The sequence below is a fragment of the Lynx rufus genome, unplaced genomic scaffold (genome assembly GCF_022079265.1).
Source record: "Lynx rufus isolate CCGP_SWC_20201006 ecotype Redwood Valley unplaced genomic scaffold, mLynRuf1.p SCAF_13, whole genome shotgun sequence".
Lineage (NCBI taxonomy): Eukaryota > Metazoa > Chordata > Mammalia > Carnivora > Felidae > Lynx > Lynx rufus.
The window spans coordinates 29,967,066-29,977,263 of record NW_025814827.1 but is presented as its reverse complement, the minus strand read 5'-3'; the positions used below and the strand labels follow the sequence as shown (position 1 = coordinate 29,977,263).

Genomic DNA, 10,198 nt, shown 5'->3' with positions numbered 1-10,198 from the left:
GAAACTAATAATTGGTGGGTGAGGTGAAGATAGGGAGACTTACTGTTCATTGGACTTGTGCGCATGTATTCTCTATTTAAACATACAACTCAAGTTTTAAAAATTCATGAAAAGGAAAAAAAATTGGAAGGTCACAAGGGCGCGGTTTTGCTGCTGTAGAGTGATTTAGACACCGATTTCCAATTTTTTCGGGCAGGGAGGGATTCTAACTCATGTGAAACCGTATTCAGAGCATTAAATGAGAATTACTGGAGGTGGTGATCTTAGGGCCGGCTCAGTTTTCAAGGTGGAAAGACTCGGTGATTCACTTCAAGAAAGCGAGTTGTGATCAATATAAAACGTTGTCCACAAAAAGAAAAAAAAAAAACTAAAAGGACAAGCCCCTTGCCGTGCCATTGTTCCCACAATGCCGTGACTCGGATTCGAACCGAGGTTGCTGCGGCCACAACGCAGAGTACTAACCACTATACGATCACGGCGAGCTACCGGGGACCTGTAAGGATCGCCTTCTGATTGTCCTCTTCAACAGTCATAGGCCTTCCCGCTCTGCACGTCACCAAAAGATCCACCTATAGGGCGGAGTTCCAGCGTAACACAGATTCTGGGAATGCGCAGGCGCAGTGCGCTCTCGCCAGTCGCTCTCGCTCTCTCGGGTTTTGGTCCATTAGCTACAGAAAGTGTTGATGTTGGAGTGGGGAATGGTGGGTTCCGTGTGAATGAGGTGGGCGTTTAGGGGGACCACGTGGGCATCCAGGGACGGGACCGTCCGGAACTCAGTGTCCACAAGTTGTGTAACCACCATTCCTAGGATGCCCATCTCCTGTGCCTGGGAGATCTTTGCAGCGACCCCGGATCTGAAGGGGGCGCTCCTAAGGGGTTATAGTCCCTGCTGATTCCCCCAGGAGTGACCCAGTGTCGCCGCCGCGGAGGATGTGGACTCCCCCACGCCTGACTGTACACATGTAAGGGACTCAATGAATGCATCTCACCCTGCCTACCCGCTCCCCACCAACTTCCTTGCAGCTTCTGCTACTGCCGCAACGATCCTGACTTCTTCCGCGGTACTCCCGCCGGTACCGGTCGCCACCTCGGTTGTGCCCTAGGCAGCAACAGGGGCCGGTGCGATTTTTCTTCTTGTCCATCAGTGTTCCCGCCCCACCGCGCCTAGAACCAGGCCGAGTCCACAGTAGGCAGAGGATTTTTGCTAAACTGAGAACGTGCCACTAGTTCTAACAAGAGAATCCAGGGTGGCCACCTGTCTGCTCTAATCATCACCCTCACCGCCTGCAGAGTCACCAGAGGGATATTACTAAATACAAGCTGAATCCTTTCACTCCTCCACCCCTCACCCCCACCCACAGACTGTAGGAAATTCGTCCACCTTTTGCAGCCCATCCTTGGCCCTCCCTCAGTGTCGCTTCCCATTCCCTAATTACTCGCATTCATTCACTCAACAGGTCCTTTAGAAGTGAGGGTGGGGAAGAGGTAGGATTTATAGAGTAATTGCCATAGTTCCTTTTTGAGACCTCCATCATACCTGTGCACACGAGATTATCCTGGCTGCTCGGAAAATTCCTTTTCTGACTTTAAGAGCTACTTCAAAAATCACCTCCTCTGTGAAGACTTCTCTTCCTATTATTATCGGGAGTCCTCTTCCAGCGCTGCTATGGAAATTCATATATATGCCTATGACAACACTTATTAGCCTTGTGAGTGCTCTGTGCTTTGTCTCCAGTGAACGGTATAGCGCGTAGCCGCGGTAACAGGAAGCCTATATTCTTCCGAGGTCCAATTTAGCCAGAGCTGGCATGACGTAAACGTCGTTTCCAACTGGCACAGGGGACTGGGATCCATTTTCGAGAATGTTACAAACTCGAAATAAAAATGGAGGACAGCAATAAAAACCAAATCCCCTGCCGTGCCACTGCTCTCGCAATGCCGTGACTCGGATTCGAACCGAGGTTGCTGCGGCCACAACGCAGAGTACTAACCACTATACGATCACGGCGAGCTACTGGGGACTTGGCCTTCGGTTTCCTCGCCTGAGTTCTTCTCTATTGAAAGCCCCGCCCCCTTGTTACGTCACGGTCTGTACCTGCGGATCTCCAACTTAGCCTCTAGCTGTGAGAACACCGACGCCCTCGTTTCCCTGTTTTTTTGATTTCTGTCCACACTCGCCCGGGGGTCAGACCCCACTGCTTCACCAGTTTGAAGGCTGCGCTCCAGGTTTCCCTCCCCCCACCCCGCCCCGCACCTCGAAGGAAGTTGTGCGGGTGCATCGGAACTGTATTTCCTTCTTGTGGAATTCTAGAGACAACCCCGTTCCCAGCCGGAGTCCACTCAGATAGCGTGACCGCCAGGGCATGGGGGTGTGAAACGGACCTACCGTTCGGGCGACCCCGGGGCATCACGTCCGTACAGGCTAGACGTGAGCATAACGGCCTCATAGGAGTTCTTTCTTTTACGATCCGTACGCACGACCGGCTGAGACCTGCTGGAGAGTCCTCGGCGCCCCTACTCCGCTTAGGGGTCAGCGCGAGTGCCAGAAGGGCCTGGCACACCGTGGGCGACTTCGGAAGGCCAGGGCGGCCGGCCAGCTAGACTAGAAGATCCATACTTGGAAGCATGGTTTCTTGTGGCGTTCCGGTAGCGCGCCGTGATCGTATAGTGGTTAGTACTCTGCGTTGTGGCCGCAGCAACCTCGGTTCGAATCCGAGTCACGGCATTGTGGGAACAATGGCACGGCTAGGGCGCCTTTTTAGGTTGGGGAAGCTACATTGTACTCCGTGACTGTGCCCCGCTGCTCCTTAATATTAGGTTAGTGCCGAAATTGAAGTTCTGGGACTTTACTTCCTCTAATTCTAGAAGTGCTAGCGAATCGGCCCACTCTCCATCTTGCCCGCTGTGTGTTTTAGGACGTTCTGTGGGGGTACTTTCTCTTTCCTCATTTGGCCTCTGTTAATGGTCAGATCGTGAGTGAAGAATGGGCCTCTCCAGCTCCTCTCAGGGGACCTGAGGGTGGCAAGGCAAGTCAGAAATCATTTCTGGAAGAGTTGGGACATTTCGGTGGAGTGCTCCCTTTACTCACAATCCATCAGCAAAAACTCACTGAACAGCATGTAAAAAGCAAGACAATGCTGCATGCTGCAATTTCCCTGGGTCTTCCTGCTCCCAGTTCCCTAAATTTGATGAGTTTAAAGCTACAAAACAGGACAACTAAGACCATGAGAGAATAGAATGGTGGAAGGTGAACCTGAGAACTTGCTTTCTCTTCCATCTTGAGGTCTTTTCTAGGCATCAGAACCAGGAAAGGGGTAGAGGCTGTAAGAACTCTCTAGTCACACATTCCAGCTCCAGCTGTTTCTGTTTTGGGGATGGATTTATTTTCTGTAGGCTTCCAGTCTCCACTCTAAGTCACTTAATTTCTTTCTTTTCCTCCAGATAGACTCCATAGTAGCTGACACTCTTTCTTTAGGCTATTCCTAACACTGTTTAAAGTTAGCATAGCTTAATAATTAATCCCGTGACACCTGGAAGCAGGCTGCCTAGGGTTTGAACCTGACTCTTGCATTAATTAGCTGGGTGACTTTAGGTAAGCCACATATTGTCTCTGTGCCTCAGTTTTCTCATTTGTAAAATGGGAATAAAAGCAGGCTTATGAGAATTAAATGAGATAATACTTGTAAAGCAACAGTGCCTGCCACTCATCAAGCCCTATTTAAGTTTTACTTAAATAAACTAGTAATAAAATTAACTCCTTAAAAATGGACACAGTGACACTTAAGCATCTGAATGTTTCAAAGTAAACATTCCCCTTTCTCCAACCAGCTGCCCCAAATATTTTTGGAACTGTTGTTTGGGGATAACTTTCAGGGCTGATTTATAAGCCATGTAAGTAAATCCATCTCAATATTTATAATCACATTTTATTTTGAAATGTTTTTTGACTGCTTTTCAAATTCACCTTCAAAGAAAAAGATGTCACCACGGAGTTTTAAAGGTGCAATAAGCTTCAACAGCAATTCCAAAAATGTTTTAGGCAAGATCCCTGCAAAATATTTTCTGCAAAAGATCCCTGCAAAAAATTTTTGAATATTTTCTGATTAAAAATTCAGAATCTTGGTTCACAACCCAAAACCACTAGATTGGAATCTTCATTTTAATAAGATCCTCCCCAGGTGATTCATCTGCACATTCAAGTTTGAGAAGTGCTGCTGTTGCCTAGAACCACTTGGCTGGAATGGAGGCCTTCATTGTTCACCTTGTCAGTATTTGGGGTGACTAGAGGGGACCTGCCAGAGTCTACTGGGCCTCATCCAGGGGAGTAACATTAAGGTTTTGAGGATGAAAAGATGGTGGTCTGGGAGGGAGTCACCAAGAGGCCCATATTGAGGGATGGCTTGGGAAGAGGCAGCACCCCTGGACTTCCACTAGGAGGTGCTACACCCCAGAAGTGGATGTGGAATGCTGAGGCTGGATAAGACTCAGTCTAGAAGACACCACTTTGGACTTAACCCCCAATAGGGAGCCCATTCCTCAGGGATTCTCTGGATATTCGGGACTCAAGTTTCATTTATTCATTCATTCTTCATTCATTCAGTAAACTAGCATCTTTTATCTCTAAAAGAGAGATATATACCTTTGGGGAGCTCCAAAAGTATATACTGATACTCTTGACCCAAAATACTTTAGTTTTCCAGCCAAGAGAAAGTCCAGAAACAAAAACCAGAAAACAGCACAAGAAATGGTAGAATGAAGAGGCATTTCTTGCTGCAGTGGAACAAAACTTTTCCAAGGGAAAGCTGACATAAACTTTCACCATAATTGTAAAATAATTGAAGTTTATTTTTAGCACTTCCAGCCCCCTCACTCTGACACCCTTCCACCTCTTTGTGTTATTCTTATCTCATTTATTCTCAGTCATTAGAGCAACAATATTTATTGAGGGCCTATGTGCCAGACACTGTTCTAGGTTCTGGGGTTATAGTAATGAATAAGACAGATGTGTTGTTCTCATAGAACTGTAGTCTAGTGCAGACATCAGAAAAGAAAGCTGAACAAAAAATAAATAGGAGAATTTGAGCCAATGGAAGTAATGTGATACAGATAATGTGATACTGTTCCCTGCCTATTGTCCACCCTTCTATTCCCTCAGTTCCTTTGTCTGTACAGAGTATGATGACCGATAATAGTAAGTGTTGCATTTTAAAAGGGATCAAAATTTATACTGAAGAGATAAAGTCTAACCCTGAGTGGCCCAGATGTGGCATAAAGAGCCTTCAGATTGGAGGCAGTCTTATGTGGACAGGGTGAGGAGGAGTCCATGGTGATCTGCATGGACCCACAATAAAATCCAATCCATCCAAGTGGATGCTAAGGGCCAATGAACAAAACCAGATGAACCCTCTGGTAGGCCAAGAACTTATCAAGGGCCCCAGGAAAACAAAGCATCTACCCAAGAATGTAAGACAGTTCTTTTGAAAGAATAAAAAGCACTGACGTGATAATTTCAGGAGAGAGGGGGGAAAAAAAAACCCTGACTGAACTTTGTTAGGAAATAATTAACTGTAAGTATTTAAATTTTTTTCAATTACATATGACTCATCATAATCTTTTCACTGCTTAAGACCTTGGGAGGTTTAATCTAGCCCTGCTTGTGCACTAAGTCAGTCCCCTGGATCAAAGATGCAACCCTCAGGGAAAGAAAGGGAGAGAGACCCTGAATTAAGATCATAGTTGTCACCTAGTGGAACATATTCAAATAAAAAATAAATTCAGTAAGAAAAAGAGATAAAGTTGCATTGCTTGTATTCTTGAGTTTTTAACTGAGTGGTGCACCTAATACACAATGCCAAGTGACCAGCACAGAAGTTGCACACAGTAAGTGCTCAGTATGCTTAGTTGGTCTCTTGTTTCTAGGTTCTTCTGTTTCCTCAAAAAGAAACCCATGGGTAGATCCAGCAGGACTAGTCCTGTCATGAGGCCTAAATCTCATTCCTGAGGAAGAATGCAGGAGCTGCCTCTCAGAAGCAAAGGTTTAAATCAGTGGTTTCCAAACATTATTCTAGAACTCATAAACAGGGATGAAGTTTTCATCATGGAATAAGAGAAAATAAGGTCAATGTGGTAAGCTTTTCGAAAGGCTGAATGTATTTAATTTAAAAGGCTGTCTTCTAGGCTGAGATTATGTCCTTCATACTTTTGAGGTGTTAAAGTGGCTTTGCTTTTATTACCTGATGGAGAACTGATCATTTTTTAAGTCTTTGCTTGGAAAATTAAAAATTGGCAAGCCTATGTTGATCTCCAAAATTATTTTTGCAATTTTACAAATGAGTAAAATCTAAAAGTACAAAGCTCATTACAGAGCAAAGCATTAGGCCGGGAAGAAATGGTCTTCAGTTTATAGGGAGTCTGCAGAGAAATGCTCAGAGGGAGGTGTCCCTGTTCTGTCAGTCAGTAGTCCAAGCCAACACCCATCCACCTACACAACAAACAGTGGGTCCTAGTATGATCTATGCTAGGCATTGAGATTTAAATGTAAATAAGAGTCATTATTACTCTGAGATTATAATTTCAGTCCAGGGTTAATCAAAAGGGGGAAGAAACAATTACAATTATGTTAGAAGTATATACGAACTGCGTTACAGCTTAGATCACTCATTCCCCCAGGATATGATATTTGAGCTGGGTTCCAAGGCATGTATAGTAATTTTCCTGGCAGAAAGGAGGGTAGGTATTCTAGGCAGAGACAAAGGCAGAAACAAAGGCAAGGAAGCATGAACATACAGGTAGCATTGGGAAAGACAAGTCAGAGCTGTGACATAAGATACAGAAGGGAGGGTAAGGGTGAAGCCAAATTGTGATGATTCTGTTGCTCCTTGTTGAGTCAGTCCTTTTCCCTGGAGGTCAGTGGTTCCTGGCATTTTGTGGTAACTTCCTATTTGGGGGATTCTTTAATCCCCATCACCTATTTCATCAATCACTCCCACCTACTTCCTTTCTGGTAACCATCAGTTTGTTCTTTATAGTTGAGTCAATTTTTGGTTTGCCTCTCTCTCTTTTTTCTTTGCTTGTTTTGTTTCTTAAATTCCACGAGTGAAATCATATTGTATTTGTCTTTCTCTGACTGACTTATTTTGTGCCACATTATACTCTCTAGCTCCATCCATCTTGTTGCAAATGGCAAGATTTCATTCTGTTTTATGGCTGAATAATATTCAATCACACACACACACACACACACACACACACACACACACACCCACACACACCCCACATCTTCTTTATCCATTTATCTATCAATGCACACTTGGCTGTTTTTATAGTTTGGCTATTGTAAGTAATGCTGCAATAAACAGGGGTGCATGTATCACTTTGAGTCAGTGTTTTTGTATTTTGGGGATAAATACCGAGTAGTGTGATTACTAGATTGTAGGGTAGTTCTATTTTTCATATTTTCAAGAACCTCCATAATGTCTTCCACAGTGGCTGCACCAGTTTGTATTCCCACAAATCATGAACAGGGTTCCTTTTTCTATACATCTTTACCAACCCTTCTTGTTTCTTGTGAGTTTTTTTTTTCTTTTTTTTTTCCCCATTCTGACAGGTGTTAGGTGATATCTCATTGTAGTTTTGATTTGCATTTCCCTGTTGATGAATGATGTTGAGCATTGTTTTATGTGTCTGTTGGCCATATGTATGTCTTCTTTGGAGAAATATCTGTTCACGTCTTCTGCCCATTTAATAAGATTGGACATTGAGTTGTATCAGTTCTTTATATATTTTGGATACCAATCTTTTATTGGATATGTCATTTGCAAATATCTTCTCCCACTCATTAGGGTGCTTTTTAGTTTTGTTGTTTCCTTCGCTCTTCAGAAACTTTATTTTGATGTAGTCCCAAGAACGTGCTCATTTTGGCAGCACATATACTAAAATTGGAACAATACAGAGATTAGTATGACCCCTGTGCAAGGATGACAAATTGATATAGTCCCAATAGTTTATTTTTGCTTTTATTTCCCTTGCCTCAGGAGACTTATCTAGAAAAATGTTGCTATAGCCAATGTCAGAGAAACTACCTGTGCTCTTTTCAAGGGTTTTTATGGTTTCAGGTCTCACATTTAGGTCCTTAATCCATTTGGACTTTATTTTTGTGTATGATGTAAGAAAGTGGTCCAGTTTCTTTTTTGCATGTAGCTGCCCAGCTTTCTCTAGCACCATTTGTTGAAGAGACTTCCTTTTTCCCATTGTATATTCATTCCTCCTTTGTCAAAGATTAATTGACTGTGTAATTGTGATTTATTTCTGGTTTTCTATTTTATTCTATTGATCTATGTATCTGTTTTTGTGCTGGTACCATACTGTTTTAATTACTACCATTTTGTAATATAATTTGAAGTCTGGAATTGTGATAACCTCCAAGTTTTGTTTTTCTTTTTCAAGATTGCTTTGGCTATTTGAAGCCTTTTGTAGTTCCATACAAATTTTAGGATTGTTTGTTCTACTTCTGTGAAGAATGCTGTTGGTATTTTGATAGGCATTGCATTAAATTTGTAGATTGCTTTCGGTAGTATAGACATTTTAACAATATTTGTGCTTCCATCCCGTGAGCATGGAATGTCTTTCCATTTCTTTGCATCATCTTGAGTTTCTTTCATCAGTGTTTTATAGTTTTTAGATTATAGGTCTCTCACCTCTGGTTAAGTTTATTCCTAGATATTTTATTGTTTTGGCACAATTATAAATGGGATTGTTTACTGAGTTTCACTTTCTGCTGCTTCATTATTAATGTATAGGAATGCAACAGATTTCTGTACATTGATTTTGTATCCTACAATGTTACTGAATTCATTTATCACTTCTAGTAGCTTTTGTGGAGTCTTTAGGGTTTTCCATATATAGTATTATTTCACCTGAAAATAGGGAGTGTTTTACTTCTTCCTTACCAATTTGGATGCCTTTTATTTCTTTATGTTTGATTGCTGTGGCTAGGGCTTCCAGTACTGTATTGAATAAAAGTGGTTAGAGTGGACATCCTTGTCTTTTTCTTGGACTTAGGAGAAAAGCTCTCTGTTTTTCACCATTGAGTATAATGTTAGCTATGGATTTTTCATAGAAGGCCTTTATTTTGTTGAGGTATGTTTGCTGTAGACCTAATTTGCAGAGGGTTTTTTAAAAAATCATGAATAGATGTTGTACTAAAGTCTGAATAGTCTAGAAGAAGCTGCCTCTTTTCTGTTCTTCAAATTTCATACAAGTGCCTCTCATTTGTGGAATCTGATATGGAAAATGGCTGTAAAGGGATTCTAAAAAATATTTTCTAGTCTTCTTAACTCTTGGGGAAGCAAAGAAGTACAGAAGCACAGCTGAGTTGCCAGTAGACAGGCTGGTGCAGTTCATTATTTCAGGTACCCAGTATCCATATGTACCATTTTACTAAAATTTAGTTTCCATCCTATATGGAAGAGTACGGGAAGGGAAAAAAGGAGGAGAAGAAAGAAACTAACAAATGTAAATATATACAGGATAAACCAAGGAAAAAATATGCCTAGCTACTAAGACTTTTTTTTCTTAATTGGTAATCAAGACAGTAATTGATGTTTGTTTATTTAATTTTTTTAGTAGTTGGTATTTATAATCTCCTTCTTCCCCTGCTCAAATCACATGTCCTATGCCCTCAGCCAGTACTTCAACTACTGATTCTTTATCTGATATCTCAAACCTTTACTCTTAGGTGTGTGAACTATTTGTGGTCCTGAACTATATTGCTAAAGTCTTCCCTTAACTTTTACTGTGGGACATAAAAATATTAAGGGACACCATATCCAAAATAAATGTTAAATTCACTGAGGAATTGCTGCCCCATCCATGATGGGACAACATAATCAATCTGTCCCAGGTTACTGGCTAGTGTCCCTGAAGAATGATGCCATACTATAGATTTAGCATTGGTCTTTGATCTTGGTATATTCAACAATCACCACCAGCAGAGGCCAGATTAGCCTTGGTAAGAAGAAGTTCCTGTTGTAGAGCCTATGCAAAACTTCCACCCCTGCTATCATGGCCACTTTGTTTATGAGTCCATTGAACAAGTGCTGGGGTAGTTGATGAAATAGACTGAAAGATACCAAGTCTCCTGCCATTGGTTGCCATTGATTCCCATTGGCTAAATTCAGTTCCAAATACCATCATATTG

The 10,198-nt window shown here is 42.3% G+C and overlaps 4 non-coding genes across 4 annotated transcripts; 2 read left to right on the top strand and 2 right to left on the bottom strand.

Moving 5' to 3' along the window:
* Window positions 1-407: 407 nt before the first annotated feature.
* Window positions 408-479, bottom strand: TRNAH-GUG (transfer RNA histidin (anticodon GUG)). Its single transcript has one exon. It is a non-coding gene; the product is annotated as a tRNA-His (tRNA).
* Window positions 480-1,936: 1,457 nt separating this feature from the next.
* On the bottom strand, window positions 1,937-2,008 carry TRNAH-GUG (transfer RNA histidin (anticodon GUG)). Its single transcript has one exon. It is a non-coding gene; the product is annotated as a tRNA-His (tRNA).
* A 645-nt stretch (window positions 2,009-2,653) lies between these two features.
* Window positions 2,654-2,725, top strand: TRNAH-GUG (transfer RNA histidin (anticodon GUG)). The gene has a single exon. It is a non-coding gene; the product is annotated as a tRNA-His (tRNA).
* Window positions 2,726-7,907: 5,182 nt separating this feature from the next.
* On the top strand, window positions 7,908-8,011 carry LOC124508994 (U6 spliceosomal RNA). Its single transcript, XR_006961360.1, has one exon. It is a non-coding gene; the product is annotated as a U6 spliceosomal RNA (small nuclear RNA).
* Window positions 8,012-10,198: the final 2,187 nt, after the last annotated feature.